At 47.5% G+C, this 23,587-nt stretch overlaps 1 pseudogene; it reads left to right on the forward strand.

Annotated features, from left to right (window-relative positions):
- Window positions 1-3,152: 3,152 nt before the first annotated feature.
- The window catches only part of LOC142243846 (uncharacterized), a 29,571-nt pseudogene continuing 9,136 nt past the window's right edge, over window positions 3,153-23,587 (forward strand).

A 23,587-nucleotide genomic window follows, 5' to 3' on the forward strand; every position in this document is an offset into this window, starting at 1 on the left:
TTTGGTCCAGGGGACTTGAACTCTCCTACTCTCTGGGCTTCATTGATGGAGCTTTAGCACCCAACAGTCAAGGACCCCGGTGTCCTGTTTTCTGCACCTGATCCTGGTAGAGCTAGGTGAGACAGATCTCTTTCAGAAACTGTCTGTACTGCTTGCCTCTGATCATCTGAAGTCTTTCACTTTCTGTTCCTGTGTGTGTGTGTAAATAACCCCTCCTCCAGCCCAGTATGCTTAGGAAAGCTTCCCTCAAAACAGGTCCTTGAGCTCCCCCTACTGGCCTAGAGTTAGGAAATGTTGAATATTGTATACCTAACATGGGAGACCGTCCTCCTTGCTTCCAGGCATAGCATCACCCCCGGTGAAGAGGGCAACACTACTGTGGCTCCCGGACACTGGTATGCCACAACTACAGGAACCGGCCTACTACAGGCACCAGTCCTTCTGGCATTTGCCAGAAGTGCCCTATGGCTAGTCCAGTCCTGAAAGAGTAACTTGGTTTGAGAGCGTTTTACAAGACAAGCAAAGCTTTTTAAATTTTGTAACTTGGTTTAAGAGCAATGCTTTGCAATAAGAGCAAGAACTCACTGTGCACACTTCATTTTCTGTCCTTTCACCCGCTCTAGAGGTAACTTTCTGTACATATATACTGTATACAGTATACCATTATATAGTACATTAAATATTATATAGCATGTATACCAATTTGCATTTGTGGCTACAGTGCTGTACTTTCTTTCTGCTAACTAGTACAGCCCATTGCTTGTACTGTAATCTAATTGCTTGTGCAGTATTCCTACACCACATTTGGCTTAGTTCTGCAATTATTTTGGAAAGAATAGATTTGGGGTGTCTTTTTGTTTTTTTGTACTAGAATAAAGATTGTCATCTTTATACATCATTTTTCTCTGTATAGTACCTCCCGCACACCAACAATTCTTTTGTAAGCTAACGTGCTGTTTCATTTGTTTTATGTTTTTTTACTGTACAATATTTTGTATTAGTGTACTGTTATAACTTCATATGAATACAGTACATTATTTATATAAACTTATTACAGTAATACAAAATAAAGTAAATATTTTTGGATTGTGGAACGAATTGTCTGCATTTCAACTATTTCCTATGGGAAAATTCGCTTTGATATAAGAGTAAGTTGGTTTAAGAGCACACGCTGGGAAAAATGATGCTTGTAATCTAATGTTCCACTGTATTTTATTGTCTGATTTTTAATGCTCTAATAAAGATATTGTTTTATTAAAGAACGAAGTGTTAAGGCCACTTTGCACACAGCGACATCGCTAGCGATGACGCTGGTGAAAGCACCCGCCCCCGTCGGTTGTGCATCACGGGCAAATTGCTGCCTGTGGCGCACAACATCGTTAGTCCCCGTCACACATACTTACCTGCCTAACGACATCACTGTGGCCGGCGAACCACCTCCTTTCTAAGGGGGAGGTTCGTTCGGCATCACAGCGGCGCCACTAAGCGGCCGCCCAATAGAAGCAGAGGGGAGGAGATGAGCGGCCGGAACATCCCGCCCACCTCCTTTCTTCCTCATTGCCGGCGGCCACAGGTACAATGTTGTTCCTCGTTCCTGCGGTGTCACACATAGCGATGTGTCCTGCCGCAGGAACGATGAACAACCTGCTTCCTGCAACAGCAACGATATTTGAGATTAGAACGACCTGTCAACGATCAATGATATGGTGAGTAATTTTGATCGTTAGCGGTCGGTCGTGTGTTTCACACGCAATGACGTTGCTAACTAGGCCAGATGTGTGTCATGTAAAACTGTTGAAGGGTCTTCACCCCCCTCCTTTCCACCATCACCCACAGATCGTCATGACGATTATCTGATCGGCCTGAAAGCTTAAGGTATTTACGACATGGGTGATAGTAGATCTACAGAAAAAGAAAATGCAGAGAAAGACAATCCTTTGTGCTGTTGGAGGGAAAACTTCCAAAGCAGTTTTTAAGAGCTAAGTTAATGCCAGAAAAATGAAAAACATATTGCCAAAATCCCTGTGTTGTGCTGAACCCAGCGCACCGTCTCGCTTGACGGGGAGATCGCCGGTATCACGACAAATTAGTATTGGCCAGTAAAATCGGGCTAGAGGCATTGCGTTTGGTATCTATGTAAATGTAAAATCGAGATATAAAATATGATGCTAATATCTTTCACCCCTGTGTGACCCAGGGGTAAAGATATGAAAAAACCTAGAATTAAGAAGCTTCATGACCATCTCAGCATAGCCCACAAGAGACTGTAAAATGATGTCACAGAGATAGGGGGGTTAGCTAAGGCATAAGAGAGACAGCTCCTTTCTGGGGGGTGTCAGTCAGTTGGAGGGCATCAGAGAGGGGGATGCTGGCTGTCTCTTAACATCTTCTTCTCTTGGAGTCCCTCCCTCCATAACTTCAGACGTTGCTTCTATGGCACAAGTTTAGTAAGTTTCATGTTTATGCTTTTTATTTTTATGTAACTGTCTATACTGTAATTTGTATTGTTCCCTTTTGTAAATTCTTGTATATTTTTTAAACACTGCCTATTTTCGGATTAAATTTATAAAATTTAATAGTTTCTTTCCTCATGCTTTATATACGAATCCAAAAACCCGAAGGGCCTTATGCTATTTGAAATGGGTCCCCAGCTATCCCGAAAAAGCTGGGTGGTGGCAGCGTAAATGTTATTGCATAGAATTATTGGAGTGCTATCATTGATGGTACTGAGGTATATATATATTCCATTAGTGGGAATCGGTGATATATACATTTATGCTGTGAGACCTCCAATATTTGACATTATCAGCTCAGCAGCCTCATCTTATGCTTTGTCCTGCAGTACCAAAAGTGGCCTGCAGACAAGGGGGGCACTAGAGAGTAGTTGTGTTTGTGACAACCAGCGAACAGCTGCAGGATATCTGAGCAACTCCCTTGGCTGTTCATGACAAATTGGTGGCAAGCGGTGGGATATCTAGAGCATTAGTGATCTGGTTTGAGCAATCATCCCTTTCACTAAAAGCTTGCAAAAGTTTTGAGGATTGAACTCAGTGTTTAAATATACCTGGAACAATACTGTACATGTAGCAGTTACCCCCTCCCTTCTCTCTTGTTTTTCTATCCTATCTTTTATTTGGAAAGTGACCGCTAAAATGGCAGCTGCTTATAAGAAGCATGAGGAAGTTGTGCTGTTCCAAATGTGTGAGGAGCGAGGCCCCGATGGATCCAACAAGACCAAAGAGATGCTAATCTGTGCCTTGGTGGAGGATGATCTCAAAGACCAGCACGATATGGCCCAAGAGCATGGGACCAGCAAAGCATCAGGAGACCTTGACACAGGCCTAGCTCCAGGACAGTCTGCAGAACTGTCTGATTCCGGGGGGTCTGGCAACAACCCCAGCTCCCGGAGTGGAATGGATTCTTACTTGCCGATGATTCTGCAGCAGCTGGGAGAATGTGACCCTCAAATGCGGCTACAGTTTGTGCTAAAAGAACGCCAAGCAGAGCGTGAGTTGCTGAGCGCCAGGCCCAGGCTGAGAGAGCTGAGCACCAGGCCCAGGCTGAGAGAGCCGAGCGGGAGGCTGAGAGAGCCGAGCGAGAGCGCCAAGCCCAGAGAGACCATGAGTTGAAGGTCCTACGAGCCCAGCAGCAGACATCTTCCTCACTGAATGGTGAGTCCAATAATGCCAGCAGCTTTAAGCCCCGACCGGAGTACTTTCCTATGATGGAAAAGGATGGGGACTTGGACACCTTTCTGAGGGGATTTGAAAAGACTTGCTTGCAGTACCAGTTGCCCTCAGCACAATGGGCATGATACTTAACCCCAGGGCTGCGAGGCAAGGCCCAGGACGCGTTTGCCAGTCTCCCTCAAGAGCAGAGTGGAGACTATGGTGCCATAAAGCAGGCCCTAATACAGAAGTATCAGCTGACTCCAGAGGTGTACCGAAAAAAATTCCGGACCCTCCAGCGCGGACCTCATGACAACTACAGTGATTTTGAGGGTGGGCTCCAGACCAGCTTTGACCAGTGGATCCAAGGACTGTCCGTTACAACCTTTGAGGGGCTAAGGGACCTCATAGTGAAGGACCAACTCCTACATGTCTGTCCTGTGGAGGTTCGACAGTTTGTTATGGACCGAGAGCCCAAGGAGGCCTCAAAAGCAGCCCAGATTGCCGACACCTATGAGGCCAACCATGCATCGGGGGTGCGGAAGCCATCCACCGCCAGCTGGAAAGGGGGTAAGATGACAACTACGACCACCCCTGCCTCTACCAGCCGACCTCCCGTAGGTTCTGTGTCATCCACCAGTGCCCGGCCCACCTCTGACACTCGCAGGTGTTTTTCTTGCAACCAGCCTGGACACCTCAGCTCCGCTTGCCCAGAGAGGCAGAAGAGGAACCCCACATCCAAGGCCCAAGGGCCTACTGCAACTGTCCTTTTGGTGGGGGAGGCGGGTCGTAGGACCTGCGAAAACCTACACTCCGTCACCGTGGGTGGAACCCCCACTGTGGGGCTCAAGGACACTGGGGCCGACCGAACACTGGTCCGCCCCGAACTGGTGCTTCCTGAAAACGTTATCCCGGGAAAACTCCTGACTGTCACTGTGGCTGGGGGTGTTTGCCAATCCTTCCCAATGGCCCGGGTTTCCCTCGACTGGGGTGCTGGGAGAGGGCGGAGGGAAGTGGGGGTGTCCGAACATCTACCAACCAATGTTTTATTGGGGACTGATCTGGGGCGATTGGTTGCACAATTTCTCCCTGATGATCCTCCCGAATCCAATAGGTTATGTGATACAAATGTTGATAAGTCATGTGATTCAAATGTTGTTAAATCATGTGATGCAAATGTTGTTGATAAGTCATGTGACCCGAATGCGGATACCCAGAATGTGATTACAAATGTTGTGCATGGTAATAAAGTGGAGGTTTGTACAGGGGAACTCAGCCATGCCTCGCTGCAGGGTGACGTCGCTGAGGACGACCCCAAGGTAGTAAGTGTCTGTGCTGACAGAGATGGAGGCAGACATGAGAACCACGAGGAAAGTGGTCAAATGCAGCTGAGCAGTGTCACAGCGGACAGTGACACAGCCGGTGGCACTGCTCCTAAGGTACTACGGGACAAGGAGCAAGTAGCACCCAGAACCGGTCAGGTTGATGGGAAAGAGTTATCCCCAGGGGAGACAGCCTTCATCGGTGCTGTCATCCGCAGTCAGAGTGCCCAGAACACAAATAAAACCTTGCCTTCTGACACCTCTTCACCCAGAGGGATAACGGAACTGGTTACGGACCCAGAGCAGGTCCCAGAGGGTCCCGGTGAGGTTGGAACCTTAACATCACTTTTGGCTGTCTCTAGCCAAGAGTTCCAGGTGGCTCTACGAACCGATGCCAGTCTAGAGACGTTAAGGGACCTCACAGAGAAGCCCTCCTACGAGACCGATAAGGAAAGGGTATTCTGGGATCAGGGGAGGTTGTACCGGGAGACTGTTCCCTGTAACCCTCAACAGGAGTGGCTGAAGGAAAGACAGCTGGTGGCGCCTCACCACTTTAGGAGTGAGTTGCTGCGGATTGCCCATGAGATCCCACTCACCAGACACTTGGGGGTCAGCAAAACCAAGGCCCGGCTGTCTCACCACTTCTATTGGCCCAAAATGGGGACAGATGTTGCCAATTACTGCCGCTCCTGTATCACATGTCAAACAGTGGGAAAGTCAGGGCCTGCTCCCAAAGCTCCCCTGATCTCTTTGCCGGTGATAGAGGAGCCTTTCCAGAGGGTCGTTGTGGACATCGTCGGGCCTCTGGCTGTCCCCAGCAGCTCTGGAAAACGTTTCATCCTTACTGTGGTAGACTTTGCTACCCGGTATCCGGAGGCAGTGGCTCTGTCCTCAGTTAGGGCAGATAAGGTGGCAGATGCCCTCCTGGCCATATTCTCCCGAGTAGGATTTCCCAGAGAGATGCTTACCGACCAGGGGACTCAGTTCATGTCTCGTCTAATGGAGGCTCTCTGTGAGAAAATGCAGGTGCAGCATCTGGTATCAAGCGCCTATCACCCACAGACCAATGGTTTGTGTGAGCGATTTAATGGTACCCTTAAGCAGATGCTTAAGATGCTGGTTGAGTCACATGGACGCGACTGGGAGAGGTATCTCTCACACCTGCTGTTTGCCTATAGAGAGGTACCACAGGCCTCAACGGGGTTTTCCCCCTTCAAGCTCCTGTATGGCAGACGAGTCCGGGGGCCTCTTGGTCTGGTAAGGGAATCCTGGGAAGAGGAACTGAACCCCCCAGAAGTGTCCGTTGTGGAGTATGTCATTTGGCTCCATGACAAAATGCAGTCAATGACACGGCTGGTGCACGAGAATATGGTGCAAGCCCAGGCCAGCCAGAAGCGATGATACGACCAACAAGCTCGAGAGCGGGTGTACGAAGTGGGTCTGAAGGTGTGGGTCCTAGTCCCAATGACCCAAAACAAGCTTCAGGCGGCCTGGGAGGGTCCATACCTTGTACATCAGCGCCTCAATGACGTAAACTACGTGGTTACCATGGACCATGCCCGGAAGAGACAAAAGGTCTTCCATGTCAACATGATGAAAGCTCATCATGACAGGGAAGCCTTCGCCCTTCTTGTGTGTAGCCTTCCCGAGGAAGGCGAAAGTGAAGTCTTGGTGGACTTACTCGCCTCGGCCCGGAATGGAGGGTCTATCGAGGAGTTGGCATTCAACCCACAGCTATCCATGGACCAACGGTCCCAGCTGCAGGAGGTATTCTGGCCCTACCTGATGACCTTCACGAATGTCCCAGGGAAGACATCCCTAGCCACCCACCACACAGGGAGTCATTCCCCAGTCTGTCAACCCCCATACCGTGTCTCCCTAGAGGTACAAAAGGACATAAAAGGGAGATCGATGAAATGCTAGTCCTGGGGGTGATCCAGGGGTCCAAAAGTGCATGGGCCTCGCCTGTAGTTTTGGTTCCAAAAAAGGACCGAACGACCCGGTTTTGTGTGGACTACAGGAGGCTAAATGCAATCACAGCACCCGATGCGTACCCAATGCCACGCATCGATGAGCTACTGGATTGCTTAGCCGGGGCCCGGTACCTGACAATCATGGACCTGAGTTGAGGGTACTGGCAGATTCCTATGTCCAAGGAAGCACAAGAAAGGTCCGCCTTCATCACCCCATTCAGGCTGTACGAATCCCTCGTCATGCCCTTTGGCATGAGAAATGCTCCTGCCACTTTCCAGCGATTGATCGACCAGCTGCTTGAGGGACTAGGAAGGTTTGCAGTCGCTTACCTGGATGACATTGCCATCTTAAGTCCCACTTGGGTGGAACACCTGGGGCACCTGGAGCAGGTGCTCAGGCAGATCGAAAGCGCTGGTCTGACTATAAAGCCAGGGAAGTGTCAGATCGGCATGATGGAGGTACAGTACCTTGGATACCGAGTGGGTGGCGGGACCCTGAAACCAGAGCCAGGGAAGGTTGATGCCATCACCTCCTGGCCTACCCCCAAGTCAAAGAAGCAGGTTATGTCCTTCTTGGGTACGGCAGGGTACTATAGGAAGTTCGTTCCTAACTATAGTGCTCTTGATAAGACGTTGACGGACCTCACCAAAAAGAAGCTACCACAAGTAGTCACCTGGACAGATGACTGTGAACGGTCCTTCAGAGCACGGAAAGCTGCCCTCGCCAATTCCCCAATCCTACAAGCCCCAGACTTCACCCGACGGTTCATAGTCCAGACAGATGCCAGTGCATTTGGCCTGGGTGCAGTACTCAGCCAGGTAAATGGAGAGGGAGAAGAGCATCTGGTGGTGTATCTCAGCCGCAAGCTGTTATCCCGGGAAGTGGCCTACGCCACTGTGGAGAAGGAGTGCCTCGCTATAGTGTGGGCCCTGCGGAAACTGCAGCCCTACCTATATGGACGCAACTTCACCATAGTAACAGACCACAACCCTCTCAGCTGGCTACACCGGGTGGCCGGCGACAATGGTAAGCTACTGCGGTGGAGCTTGGCACTACAGCAGTATGATTTTACCATTCAACACAGAAAGGGTGTTGAGCATGGCAACGCTGACGGGCTGTCCCGGCAGGGGGATGCCAGCGAGGTAGGCTTGGGAGACGATTGGCAAATCAATCTCCCATGCTACCTCAAAAAGGGGGAGGTGTCATGTAAAACTGTTGAAGGGTCTTCACCCCCCTCCTTTCCACCATCAGCCACAGATCGTCATGACGATTATCTGATCGGCCTGAAAGCTTAAGGTATTTACGACATGGGTGATGGTAGATCTACAGAAAAATAAAATGCAGAGAAAGACAATCCTTTGTGCTGTTGGAGGGAAAACTTCCAAAGCAGTTTTTAAGAGCTACGTTAATGCCAGAAAAATGAAAAACATATTGCCAGAATCCCTGTGTCGTGCTGAACCCAGCACACCGTCTCGCTTGATGGGGAGATCGCCAGTATCATGACAAATTAGTATTGGCCAGTAAAATCGTGCTAGAGGCGTTGTGTTTGGTATCTATGTAAATGTAAAATCGAGATAGAAAATATGACACTAATATCTTTCAACTGTGTGACCCAGGGGCAAAGATATGAAAAAACCTAGAATTAAGAAGCTTCATGACAATCTCAGCACAGCCCACAAGAGACTGTAAAATGATGTCACAGAGAAAGGGGGGTTAGCTAAGGCATAAGAGAGACAGCTCCTTTCTGGGGGGTGTCAGTCAGTTGGAGGGCATCAGAGAGGGTGATGCTGGCTGTCTCTTTACATCTTCTTCTCTTGGAGTCCCCCCCTCCATAACTTCAGACGTTGCTTCTATGGCACAAGTTTAGTAAGTTTCATGTTTATGCTTTTTATTTTTATGTAACTGTCTATACTGTAATTTGTATTGTTCCCTTTTGTAAATTCTTGTATATTTTTTAAACACTGCCTATTTTCGGATTAAATATATAAAATGTAATAGTTTCTTTCCTCATGCTTTATATACGAATCCAAAAACCCGAAGGGCCTTATGCTATCTGAAACGGGTCCCCAGCTATCCCGAAAAAGCTGGGTGGTGGCAGCGTAATTGTTATTGCATAGAATTATTGGAGTGCTATCATTGAGGGTACTGAGGTATATATATATATTCCATTAGCGGGAATCGGTGATATATACATTTACCCTTGCTGTGAGACCTCCAATATTTTGCATTATCAGCTCAGCGGCCTCATCTTATGCTTTGTCCTGCAGTACCAAAAGTGGCCTGCAGACAAGAGGGGCGCTAGAGAGTAGTCGTGTTTGTGACAACCAGCGAACAGCTGCGGGATATCTGAGTGACTCCCTTGGCTGTTCATGACAAAGTGGGTCACGAATTTCGTGACCCCAACGACATCTCGTTAGCGATGTTGTTGCGTGCAAAGCCCTCTTTAGATCTACTTCTCCATTCAGAATATCTCCTGATCTATAATTCCAAGTATTTTCATTCAATACTTCCATTTTTCCATTTAATCAGTGTCATTTGAGCTAAGCATGGGAGGCGATTTTAATAAATGTCCAGACTGTTTATTAAGTCTCCATAAAGCATGCCGCAAACACAGAAAGTAAACAGCCTTTCAGTGTAGGCAACACCAGTTAAACAGTCAAAACATTAGCATTTTGGTAATACTCTGGTACATAGGTCCCAGAATAAAGATTTCACACCGGAGGCCTTCTTACCTACCTACACACACACACACACACACACACACACACACACACACACACACACACACACACACACACACACACACACACACACACACACACACACACACACATACCTATTGATACATCTGAACTTCCTTATATTCACCATACCATGCCCCATGTGGGGATATATGATCAGCCAGTCCCACCCATCTCTTTAACTACTCGTAAACCAGGGTATGCTCACCCTAAGTACTACACATGCTGGAGCTTGCTTCCAGGCTTACATCACTGATTATAACCGCGTCTGCGATACATATCTCCTATCCAAGATGTGTCCGGTGATCATCTCATAATATATAAATATACATATATTTGAGTTCCACAGAAATTTTGTGACAGTAAACTCTTTTTTACCTATGTGTATTTATCATACTATCAAAGACCAACATCCAGATTTGCACTTACTTCTTCATAGAAATCCATCTTGTTGGTTAAGCATGACTTCACTTTACTAAAAACCATACTGGTTGTTATATTGTACTCTGCTATAAACGTTTGCAGATCATTTCTGATAATGTCTTCAAAAAAATGTAACACCACTGATGGTAAACTTTCGGCATGGTAGATACCTGGATTCATCTTCTTATCCTTTTGAAATAAACTACATCAGCCATCCTCCAATCTTGCTTCACTAATATTTAACAAGACAGTGAGTCTAAAGCAGGCTTTAAACGCTGCGACATCGCTAGCCGATGCTAGCGATGGCGAGCGTGATAGCACCCGCCCCTATCTTTATGCCGATATTTGGTGATCGCTGCCGCAGCGAACATTATCGCTACGGCAGCGTCACACGTACTTACCTGGTCGGCGGCGTCGCTATGACTGCCGAACAATCCCTTCCTCAAGGGGGAGGGACGTTCGGCATCACAACGACGTCACCGCGACGTCACTAAGCGGCCGGCCAATTAAAGCGGAGGGGCGGAGATGAGCGGGATGAACATCCCGCCCACCTCCTTCCTTCCTCATTGCTGGCGTGTGGCAGGTAAGGAGAGGTTCCTCGTTCCTGCGGTGTCACACGTAGCGATGTGTGCTGCCGTAGGGACGAGGATCAACTTTGCTCACGCGACAGCAGCGATATTTGAGAATGGACCCCCATGTCAACGAAGAGCGATTTTGGACGTTTTTGCAACGATCCAAAATCTATCCTAGGAGTCACACACAACGAGATCGCTACAGCGGCCAGATGTGCGTCACAAAATCCGTGACCCCAACGAGATCGCTGTAGCGATCTCGTAGCGTGTAAAGCCCGCTTAAGACAGGGGCGGGGAACCTCCGGCCCACGGACCATATGAGGCCCACGATTGTCTTTTCTGCATCCCCCGGGTAGATCACCAGGGAACCACAGTGCTTGGGCCGGCAGCTATGTCTTCCCAGCTGCTGGCCCTTTGAAACCCCACATAAGTAGCGAGGAAGCGCACACAACGTTCACTACTGAACACTTCGCGCACATACCATTAGGTTGTCACGCTAGCCAGTGCCAGTATGCTGAGGACATACTTTGTGGGCGGAGTTAGAGCGTGATGCACTCCCATCCCACAGTAGAAGAGGAGCAGCAGCGTCTCCATCCCCAGTGCTGTACATGCCTTCCGAGGCTGTGTGACGCCCCCCTTGTGCTGTGTTCCACCCCCTCAGTTCTTTCCACCCCCCAGTGCTATGTGCCATCCCTGTTCTGTCTGTTCCCCAGTGCCGACAATACCCCCAGCTCTGTCTGTGAACCCAACTCTGTCCATGCTCCTAGGTCTGTCTGTGCCAACTGCGCTGTCTGTACCTCCCAGCACTCTGCATGCTCCTAGCACTGTCTATGCCCCCAGCACTGTCTGCTCCTGTGACGCCCTGGACGAGCCAGGTAGTCACAGGTAAGCCCTTGCATAACACCCGTCCCCCTAAAAAGGTAACAGCAGCCAACCACATTAAACCCTAGTCACCTCCCTCAGAGCTTGATGGTCACACCAGGGGGTGGAGCCAGGTGGTTGGCCACGCCCACCGAGGAGTCCAGAGGGCCTGAGGCAGGAAACTGTAGGGCAGTCAGTTGTTAGTGGTCAGTGAGTAGTCAAGTGGAGGAGTGTGCAGCAGGCCTGTGGTGACAGGTCTGCAGCGGAAACTGACAGGTGTCAGGGTGGTAGCCTTGGTACCTTGGCTAGGAGGCAGGCGGTGGCCTGGCCTGAAGGAGCCGGGAAGACGGCCAGGTGGAACCGTAAGGGACCGGGACAGGGCAGTGGCCCGCCGGTACCGAACCGGGGAACCGACAGGAAACCGGAGCACAAGGGGGGTACTCAGACCCAGAATGAGGCCCAGAAGCCACTGGACCACGTCGAATTCAGTGATTGAGGTCTAGACCTTAGGTCCTTTCCCATCCCAAGACCTGAAAGAAGGCAATAGCCCATCGAGGGGGATAGAAAGCCAACGCACAGGCAGAGAGATCCCACGGGCCAGTGCCTGCGGGCAAACGGACTCCACCGGTACATACACATCCGGGGAGCGGACTCCCGCTGCTAAGGCACAGGCAGTCTACACGAACATAACAAGGTGCAGGAAGAAGGCCAGGACCACCAACCCGGGTGGGGGGACAAGACGCAGCCGTCTGCTGGCACCAACCACCATCAACTTTGTTCATCAGAGACGTATGTGTCAGTAATCGTGAGTACAACAGTGCCATCCGGCCGCACACCACCCTGCACCGCCCAATTGCCAATCTCCCCAAGCGGGTCTCGGGGCCACCATCCCTGCCCACTGAGGAGGGGTTAACATCTTGCTGCACTATCATCTCCCCCGGGTGCCCCCGTAACTGCAGCGGTGGTGTCTACACCTTCACCACGTCCCGTGGGTGGCGTCACAAACTTAAACACATCTACCTAACCACCCCCATCGAGATCGCCAGCATCCCCTTGCAGAGCGACGTGACCCCCAGGCCTGGAGGCGCTCGAGTCACCCACCAAACGAGCCCGGACCCGAGCGGCTCGGCTGCAGCCGAGAACGGGGCGGTACATTCCCCCTAGTGATTTCCATGCTCCACCAGTGATGTCCATGCTCTCCAGCAATGTCCATGTCCCCAGTGATGTCCGTGTCTCCCTAGTACTCTGCAAAGTGATGTCCATGCCCTCCAGTAATGTCCATGCTCCCCATTGATGTCCGTGGCCCCAGTGTCTCCTGTGATGTATATAACCCCAACATTTCCAGTGATGTGTATGCCCCCAGCCTCTCCAGTAATGTATATGAAGCAAGCTCCTCATGTGATGTATATGTGTTGCGGACGGGGGCCGGACCGCTGCAGGGGCTGCTCGGATCCCGGTTCGTAACTGTGGCTGGCGTGGTAGCCGGAATCCGGGCTCGTACAGCCGTCCGTCCTCACATCCGTAGGAAGGGGGAATTTACAGGGGATTGATTTGTCAATGACGCCACCCATGCGTTACGGTGAGAGTGGGTAGCACAGCCGCTACCTGATGATGGGACACCCAGGGCTGATAGAGCGGGGCAGCAGGATGGAATCCACTACACGGGTAGGGAAGCTGTAGTCCCAGGGCCCAGGTGAACGGGGTTGGTGATTGCAGAGAGGGTCATGCAGGGTTGGACCAGGGATGGTTGGTGTACTCACAGTTCCAAAGAATTGCACACAAAGTCCACTGGTAAACCAAATTGCCAGTGACCGGTCGCCTCCGGCAGATGTATTCGGGTCCCACACCCGGGTGTAGCAAACAGGGGTCCCTTCCTCCTGTACTCAATGTTTGTGTCTTCACTGGGACAGCTCCACTTGGAACTGGGAAGTCCACTCCCGGTACTCTGTGTGTTGGGAGCTGTAGCCCGCGAAATCTGACCCTTGGGATCTCTGTGGATTCTGACGGACACCCTATCCACCGCATTGGGCTTCTATTTCGCTCTCTGGGCTTCTGTAGAACAAGAAAAAACAAAACAAAAAGCCAGCACCAAATGTGCACTACAGCACTAAACATTCCAAACTGTACTTATTATAAAAAAAATTTTGAGATTTTTGGCAAAAAATTGCAATTTCTTGAGCTGCTTCGCCACGTCACGGCAAATCTCATTTGAAGCAGTCCTACACTAAAATATTTTTATAAAATGTGCCATACGGCCTCACATATGAATAGTAGAACTGCTCTTAGCAGCACTCACCTGGTCTATTTCAATCCCGTACCCATGACTGAGTCATGGCTGTGGGCGGGAGAGGTCCAAGCAAATGCTGCATGAAGTAAATAGCCTGTGGACAAAGCCTGATGACTTAATATGAACAGTCACCAACCGCCAAAATCCAGACAGATGGAATACATCCCAAATTGGGGTGCATAGCAAGGTGGAGGTCAACCACCGACCAATTCAATGAAGAAAAAACAAAAAGCCAGCACCAAATGTGCACTACAGCACTAAACATTCCAAACTGTACTTATTATAAAAAATTTTTTGAGATTTTTGGCAAAAAATTGCAATTTCTTGAGCTGCTTCGCCACGTCATGGCAAATCTCATTTGAAGCAGTCCTACACTAAAATATTTTTATAAAATGTGCCATACGGCCTCACATATGAATAGTAGAACTGCTCTTAGCAGCACTCACCTGGTCTATTTCAATCCCGTACCCATGACTGAGTCATGGCTGTGGGCGGGACAGGTCCAAGCAAATGCTGCATGAAGTAAATAGCCTGTGGACAAAGCCTGATGACTTAATGTGAACAGTCACCAACCGCCAAAATCCAGACAGATGGAATACATCCCAAATTGGGGTGCATAGCAAGGTGGAGGTCAACCACCGACCAATTCAATGAAGAAAAAACAAAAAGCCAGCACCAAATGTGCACTACAGCACTAAACATTCCAAACTGTACTTATTATAAAAAAAATTTTGAGATTTTTGGCAAAAAATTGCAATTTCTTGAGCTGCTTCGCCACGTCACGGCAAATCTCATTTGAAGCAGTCCTACACTAAAATATTTTTATAAAATGTGCCATACGGCCTCACATATGAATAGTAGAACTGCTCTTAGCAGCACTCACCTGGTCTATTTCAATCCCGTACCCATGACTGAGTCATGGCTGTGGGCGGGACAGGTCCAAGCAAATGCTGCATGAAGTAAATAGCCTGTGGACAAAGCCTGATGACTTAATGTGAACAGTCACCAACCGCCAAAATCCAGACAGATGGAATACATCCCAAATTGGGGTGCATAGCAAGGTGGAGGTCAACCACCGACCAATTCAATGAAGAAAAAACAAAAAGCCAGCACCAAATGTGCACTACAGCACTAAACATTCCAAACTGTACTTATTATAAAAAAAATTTTGAGATTTTTGGCAAAAAATTGCAATTTCTTGAGCTGCTTCGCCACGTCACGGCAAATCTCATTTGAAGCAGTCCTACACTAAAATATTTTTATAAAATGTGCCATACGGCCTCACATATGAATAGTAGAACTGCTCTTAGCAGCACTCACCTGGTGACGTGGCGAAGCAGCTCAAGAAATTGCAATTTTTTGCCAAAAGTCTCAAAACATTTTTTATAATAAGTACAGTTTGGAATGTTTAGTGCTATAGTGCACATTTGGTGCTGGCTTTTTGTTTTTTATTCATTGAATTGGTCGGTGGTTGACCTCCACCTTGCTATGCACCCCAATTTGGGATGTATTCCATCTGTCTGGATTTTGGCGGTTGGTGACTGTTCACATTAAGTCATCAGGCTTTGTCCACAGGCTATTTACTTCATGCAGCATTTGCTTGGACCTGTCCCGCCCACAGCCATGACTCAGTCATGGGTACGGGATTGAAATAGACCAGGTGAGTGCTGCTAAGAGCAGTTCTACTATTCATATGTGAGGCCGTATGGCACATTTTATAAAAATATTTTAGTGTAGGACTGCTTCAAATGAGATTTGCCGTGACGTGGCGAAGCAGCTCAAGAAATTGCAATTTTTTGCCAAAAATCTCAAAACATTTTTTATAATAAGTACAGTTTGGAATGTTTAGTGCTATAGTGCACATTTGGTGCTGGCTTTTTGTTTTTTCTTCATTGAATTGGTCGGTGGTTGACCTCCACCTTGCTATGCACCCCAATTTGGGATGTATTCCATCTGTCTGGATTTTGGCGGTTGGTGACTGTTCACATTAAGTCATCAGGCTTTGTCCACAGGCTATTTACTTCATGCAGCATTTGCTTGGACCTGTCCCGCCCACAGCCATGACTCAGTCATGGGTACGGGATTGAAATAGACCAGGTGAGTGCTGCTAAGAGCAGTTCTACTATTCATATGTGAGGCCGTATGGCACATTTTATAAAAATATTTTAGTGTAGGACTGCTTCAAATGAGATTTGCCGTGACGTGGCGAAGCAGCTCAAGAAATTGCAATTTTTTGCCAAAAATCTCAAAACATTTTTTATAATAAGTACAGTTTGGAATGTTTAGTGCTATAGTGCACATTTGGTGCTGGCTTTTTGTTTTTTCTTCATTGAATTGGTCGGTGGTTGACCTCCACCTTGCTATGCACCCCAATTTGGGATGTATTCCATCTGTCTGGATTTTGGCGGTTGGTGACTGTTCACATTAAGTCATCAGGCTTTGTCCACAGGCTATTTACTTCATGCAGCATTTGCTTGGACCTGTCCCGCCCACAGCCATGACTCAGTCATGGGTACGGGATTGAAATAGACCAGGTGAGTGCTGCTAAGAGCAGTTCTACTATTCATATGTGAGGCCGTATGGCACATTTTATAAAAATATTTTAGTGTAGGACTGCTTCAAATGAGATTTGCCGTGACGTGGCGAAGCAGCTCAAGAAATTGCAATTTTTTGCCAAAAATCTCAAAACATTTTTTTATAATAAGTACAGTTTGGAATGTTTAGTGCTATAGTGCACATTTGGTGCTGGCTTTTTGTTTTTTCTTCATTGAATTGGTCGGTGGTTGACCTCCACCTTGCTATGCACCCCAATTTGGGATGTATTCCATCTGTCTGGATTTTGGCGGTTGGTGACTGTTCACATTAAGTCATCAGGCTTTGTCCACAGGCTATTTACTTCATGCAGCATTTGCTTGGACCTGTCCCACCCACAGCCATGACTCAGTCATGGGTACGGGATTGAAATAGACCAGGTGAGTGCTGCTAAGAGCAGTTCTACTATTCATATGTGAGGCCGTATGGCACATTTTATAAAAATATTTTAGTGTAGGACTGCTTCAAATGAGATTTGCCGTGACGTGGCGAAGCAGCTCAAGAAATTGCAATTTTTTGCCAAAAATCTCAAAACATTTTTTATAATAAGTACAGTTTGGAATGTTTAGTGCTATAGTGCACATTTGGTGCTGGCTTTTTGTTTTTTCTTCATTGAATTGGTCGGTGGTTGACCTCCACCTTGCTATGCACCCCAATTTGGGATGTATTCCATCTGTCTGGATTTTGGCGGTTGGTGACTGTTCACATTAAGTCATCAGGCTTTGTCCACAGGCTATTTACTTCATGCAGCATTTGCTTGGACCTGTCCCACCCACAGCCATGACTCAGTCATGGGTACGGGATTGAAATAGACCAGGTGAGTGCTGCTAAGAGCAGTTCTACTATTCATATGTGAGGCCGTATGGCACATTTTATAAAAATATTTTAGTGTAGGACTGCTTCAAATGAGATTTGCCGTGACGTGGCGAAGCAGCTCAAGAAATTGCAATTTTTTGCCAAAAATCTCAAAACATTTTTTATAATAAGTACAGTTTGGAATGTTTAGTGCTATAGTGCACATTTGGTGCTGGCTTTTTGTTTTTTCTTCATTGAATTGGTCGGTGGTTGACCTCCACCTTGCTATGCACCCCAATTTGGGATGTATTCCATCTGTCTGGATTTTGGCGGTTGGTGACTGTTCACATTAAGTCATCAGGCTTTGTCCACAGGCTATTTACTTCATGCAGCATTTGCTTGGACCTGTCCCGCCCACAGCCATGACTCAGTCATGGGTACGGGATTGAAATAGACCAGGTGAGTGCTGCTAAGAGCAGTTCTACTATTCATATGTGAGGCCGTATGGCACATTTTATAAAAATATTTTAGTGTAGGACTGCTTCAAATGAGATTTGCCGTGACGTGGCGAAGCAGCTCAAGAAATTGCAATTTTTTGCCAAAAATCTCAAAACATTTTTTATAATAAGTACAGTTTGGAATGTTTAGTGCTATAGTGCACATTTGGTGCTGGCTTTTTGTTTTTTCTTCATTGAATTGGTCGGTGGTTGACCTCCACCTTGCTATGCACCCCAATTTGGGATGTATTCCATCTGTCTGGATTTTGGCGGTTGGTGACTGTTCACATTAAGTCATCAGGCTTTGTCCACAGGCTATTTACTTCATGCAGCATTTGCTTGGACCTGTCCCGCCCACAGCCATGACTCAGTCATGGGTACGGGATTGAAATAGACCAGGTGAGTGCTGCTAAGAGCAGTTCTACTATTCATATGTGAGGCCGTATGGCACATTTTATAAAAATATTTTAGTGTAGGACTGCTTCAAATGAGATTTGCCGTGACGTGGCGAAGCAGCTCAAGAAATTGCAATTTTTTGCCAAAAATCTCAAAACATTTTTTATAATAAGTACAGTTTGGAATGTTTAGTGCTATAGTGCACATTTGGTGCTGGCTTTTTGTTTTTTCTTCATTGAATTGGTCGGTGGTTGACCTCCACCTTGCTATGCACCCCAATTTGGGATGTATTCCATCTGTCTGGATTTTGGCGGTTGGTGACTGTTCACATTAAGTCATCAGGCTTTGTCCACAGGCTATTTACTTCATGCAGCATTTGCTTGGACCTGTCCCGCCCACAGCCATGACTCAGTCATGGGTACGGGATTGAAATAGACCAGGTGAGTGCTGCTAAGAGCAGTTCTACTATTCATATGTGAGGCCGTATGGCACATTTTATAAAAATATTTTAGTGTAGGACTGCTTCAAATGAGATTTGCCGTGACGTGGCGAAGCAGCTCAAGAAATTGCAATTTTTTGCCAAAAATCTCAAAACATTTTTTATAATAAGTACAGTTTGGAATGTTTAGTGCTATAGTGCACATTTGGTGCTGGCTTTTTGTTTTTTCTTCATTGAATTGGTCGGTGGTTGACCTCCACCTTGCTATGCACCCCAATTTGGGATGTATTCCATCTGTCTGGATTTTGGCGGTTGGTGACTGTTCACATTAAGTCATCAGGCTTTGTCCACAGGCTATTTACTTCATGCAGCATTTGCTTGGACCTGTCCCGCCCACAGCCATGACTCAGTCATGGGTACGGGATTGAAATAGACCAGGTGAGTGCTGCTAAGAGCAGTTCTACTATTCATATGTGAGGCCGTATGGCACATTTTATAAAAATATTTTAGTGTAGGACTGCTTCAAATGAGATTTGCCGTGACGTGGCGAAGCAGCTCAAGAAATTGCAATTTTTTGCCAAAAATCTCAAAACATTTTTTATAAGTACAGTTTGGAATGTTTAGTGCTATAGTGCACATTTGGTGCTGGCTTTTTGTTTTTTCTTCATTGAATTGGTCGGTGGTTGACCTCCACCTTGCTATGCACCCCAATTTGGGATGTATTCCATCTGTCTGGATTTTGGCGGTTGGTGACTGTTCACATTAAGTCATCAGGCTTTGTCCACAGGCTATTTACTTCATGCAGCATTTGCTTGGACCTGTCCCGCCCACAGCCATGACTCAGTCATGGGTACGGGATTGAAATAGACCAGGTGAGTGCTGCTAAGAGCAGTTCTACTATTCATATGTGAGGCCGTATGGCACATTTTATAAAAATATTTTAGTGTAGGACTGCTTCAAATGAGATTTGCCGTGACGTGGCGAAGCAGCTCAAGAAATTGCAATTTTTTGCCAAAAATCTCAAAACATTTTTTATAATAAGTACAGTTTGGAATGTTTAGTGCTATAGTGCACATTTGGTGCTGGCTTTTTGTTTTTTCTTCATTAAATTGGTCGGTGGTTGACCTCCACCTTGCTATGCACCCCAATTTGGGATGTATTCCATCTGTCTGGATTTTGGCGGTTGGTGACTGTTCACATTAAGTCATCAGGCTTTGTCCACAGGCTATTTACTTCATGCAGCATTTGCTTGGACCTGTCCCGCCCACAGCCATGACTCAGTCATGGGTACGGGATTGAAATAGACCAGGTGAGTGCTGCTAAGAGCAGTTCTACTATTCATATGTGAGGCCGTATGGCACATTTTATAAAAATATTTTAGTGTAGGACTGCTTCAAATGAGATTTGCCGTGACGTGGCGAAGCAGCTCAAGAAATTGCAATTTTTTGCCAAAAATCTCAAAACATTTTTTATAATAAGTACAGTTTGGAATGTTTAGTGCTATAGTGCACATTTGGTGCTGGCTTTTTGTTTTTTCTTCTGTAGAACAAGGCCTGAAACCTTGTCCCCGACTGGTCAATTGACAAGGGGGCTGCCACCTTCCTCGCCCTAGGGTCCAGGTACCCCGACTGTGCACGGCCTCCGGACCGGATTCCCGCTGTCGGCACCAGCAGGCTACAACCCTGCCCTGGTCCACTTTATGTCTCCCGCGACCGGATCTCCGTCGCCTGTGGTCCTGCTTGCCATCTACCACCTAATCCGGTAGTCCAGGGGTCCCAACCCCTGACTCCACTGCACTTCACAGTCCTACTCCTCTACTGTTGACTGTCCGCACTGTTCTCCTGCTTCAACTGTCTTATTCCCTCCCCTGACAACTCAAGACCCCTAGGTGGGTGTTCCCATCCGCCTGGTCCCGCCCAATGGTGTGTCCCTATTGTCATGAGGGGGTGACTAGGCTTTACTGGCTGGTGTTGTGCACCTGGGTGTGGGTTTTTGTGTTGGTAAGCCAAGGAGGGTGGAGATTTGTACCTGAGAGATTTGTTCAACCTCTGTGACTACCTGGTTTTGCCAGGGCGTCACATATGCCTCTAGGAGGGGACCCACATCAGACTTTTGCTATGGGGTCCCATAATTTCTATGTACGATCTTACATAACGGTTAAAAATGTTTGGGGCTTTACAATTGCTTGTAGTTCCTTTATTGCACATAACTGGGATTGTTAGAACTATCAATGGTTCTTGTCTGCTTTTCATCTTTTATAGAATATCCTTTATGAAGTGTAAAGATTGATAATTTGCTATAGTTGCTTTTCACTTTGATTTTATCACATACATTTATATTTTTGGTACTCCTTCCTACTCTTAAACAAGGAGCTGCAGCATTTTGTCCAGTGTTCACAGCGGTGTGCAGATATGTTTGCAAAAGTGTAACATTATAAAGTGCCTTTTGTTCTGCCAGTGCCATTGTATAATTTGTTGAGTGGTCATGTGGAGGAGGTAGAAACATGTTAGGGATAAACTGACATACAGTAATGGGGTGTGTGGATCTATGATGCAAAAACCTACTGGAGACTGCTCTAGTAAATGAAGGCTTTTTTATTAGTGATGAGCGAGCATGCTTGTCACTACTCGGTACTCGCACGAGTATCACTGTACTCGGGCTGCTCGGCGGGGACCGAGTAATCTCGCGATACTCGTGCTTTACTCGTGGTCTTCATTTCTGCATGTTGGCGCTCTTTTGAGAGCCAGCCCTCATGCAGGGATTGGCTGGCAGACCACTGCAATGCCACAGCCCTGTTAGTTGTGGAATTGCAGTGATTGGCCGGCCTGCACAGCGTCACCGAGCCTTTATATAGGCCGGCGCGCTGTGCTCTGCTCACAGCTATTCTGACAGTGAGTGTAGGGAGAGTGTCGCTGATTCAGGGAAAGCTTTGCGGCCCTTTATAGTTAGTTCCGGAGCAGGGCTGCAAACAGTGTGACCAGAAGTCCTTCTCAGGACTATTCTAGTTGTATACAGGCAGGCAGGGTATAGCCAGGTCGGAGTACAGTAGCAGAGTCCTTCTCAGGACTATTGTTGCTATATACAGGCAGGGTATAGCCAGGTCGGAATACAGGCTAGTGACCAGAAGAGTCCTTGTCAGGACTATTGTACCAGTATACAGGCAGGCAGGCAGGCAGGGTAGTGGTGACCGTATACCAGCCTTCATCATATCTGGGGCTGGTGTACACAGTGTAAAACAGTCCAGATAGTGTCAGACTTCTCAGTAATTGTCGCTCCTAAAAACCAGTTAGGTTCTTATTGCGTCCGTGCTTGCATTTAAAAACAGCACGTGTGTGGCAGTCGGTGGCAGCGTACAGGTGCGCGTTTTGCACAAACTATTATATAACGCACAAGTCTAGTGTATAATACACGTCAGTCAGCAGTGTCTGATAGTGTCAGACTTCTCAGTAATTGTCGCTCCTAAAAACCAGTTAGGTTCTTATTGCGTCCGTGCTTGCATTTAAAAACAGCACGTGTGTGGCAGTCGGTGGCAGCGTACAGGTGCGCGTTTTGCACAAACTATTATATAACGCACAAGTCTAGTGTATAATACACGTCAGTCAGCAGTGTCTGATAGTGTCAGACTTCTCAGTAATTGTCGCTCCTAAAAACCAGTTAGGTTCTTATTGCGTCCGTGCTTGCATTTAAAAACAGCACGTGTGTGGCAGTCGGTGGCAGCGTACAGGTGCGCGTTTTGCACAAACTATTATATAACGCACAAGTCTAGTGTATAATACACGTCAGTCAGCAGTGTCTGATAGTGTCAGACTTCTCAGTAATTGTCGCTCCTAAAAACCAGTTAGGTTCTTATTGCGTCCGTGCTTGCATTTAAAAACAGCACGTGTGTGGCAGTCGGTGGCAGCGTACAGGTGCGCGTTTTGCACAAAATATTATATAACGCACAAGTCTAGTGTATAATACACGTCAGTCAGCAGTGTCTGATAGTGTCAGACTTCTCAGTAATTGTCGCTCCTAAAAACCAGTTAGGTTCTTATTGCGTCCGTGCTTGCATTTAAAAACAGCACGTGTGTGGCAGTCGGTGGCAGCGTACAGGTGCGCGTTTTGCACAAACTATTATATAACGCACAAGTCTAGTGTATAATACACGTCAGTCAGCAGTGTCTGATAGTGTCAGACTTCTCAGTAATTGTCGCTCCTAAAAACCAGTTAGGTTCTTATTGCGTCCGTGCTTGCATTTAAAAACAGCACGTGTGTGGCAGTCGGTGGCAGCGTCAGGCTCCACGTTGTCCCTGGATAGAGACGTGCATGAGGGCCTGTAAACCTGAAGTGCCCATTGGAAGGAAGTGGGTCTATTGTAGTATAGCCCTTAGGCAGGGCAGCCAAAAATTGGGAGGCTCCACGTTGTCCCTGGGTAGAGACGTGCATGAGGGCCTCAAAACATTGTTCCCATTGCAAAGGAGCGGGTCTCCTGTCGTTGTAATGTCCATTCTGCAAAGAATGGGCGAAAAAATTTACCACTGGGGGTATACCTGAAACAAAGGCCTAAGTATTGCAATTTGTAACGGTCATCATCATGGTGGCGCATGAGGAGAAGGAGGAGCAGTCCAGCGATTATCCAAAGTCCAGAAGTGTGTACCCATGGGTGAGTGGAGGTACATGGCAAACTTTAAATTCCGCTCTCATTTGCTGGTGGTGTGGTGAAGTCTGGCCCAATCCAACCCTTGTTCATCTTGATCAGAGTCAGCTTGTCAGCATTTTCAGTTGACAGGCGGGTGCGTTTATCTGTAATGATTCCACCTGCGGCACTAAAAACACGCTCTGACAAAACGCTAGCAGCAGGGCAGGCCAGGCCTTCCAAGGCGTAGAGAGCCAATTCATGCCACGTGTCCAGCTTGGATACCCAATAATTGTAAGGCACAGAGGAATGTCGGAGTACAGTTGTTCGATCTGCAAGGTACTCCTTCAGCATCTGGGCAAACTTAGGATTTCTTGTGGCACTACCCCGCACCTCAGGGGCTGT

The sequence above is a fragment of the Anomaloglossus baeobatrachus genome, chromosome 6, assembly GCF_048569485.1.
Source record: "Anomaloglossus baeobatrachus isolate aAnoBae1 chromosome 6, aAnoBae1.hap1, whole genome shotgun sequence".
NCBI classification, from domain to species: Eukaryota; Metazoa; Chordata; class Amphibia; order Anura; family Aromobatidae; genus Anomaloglossus; species Anomaloglossus baeobatrachus.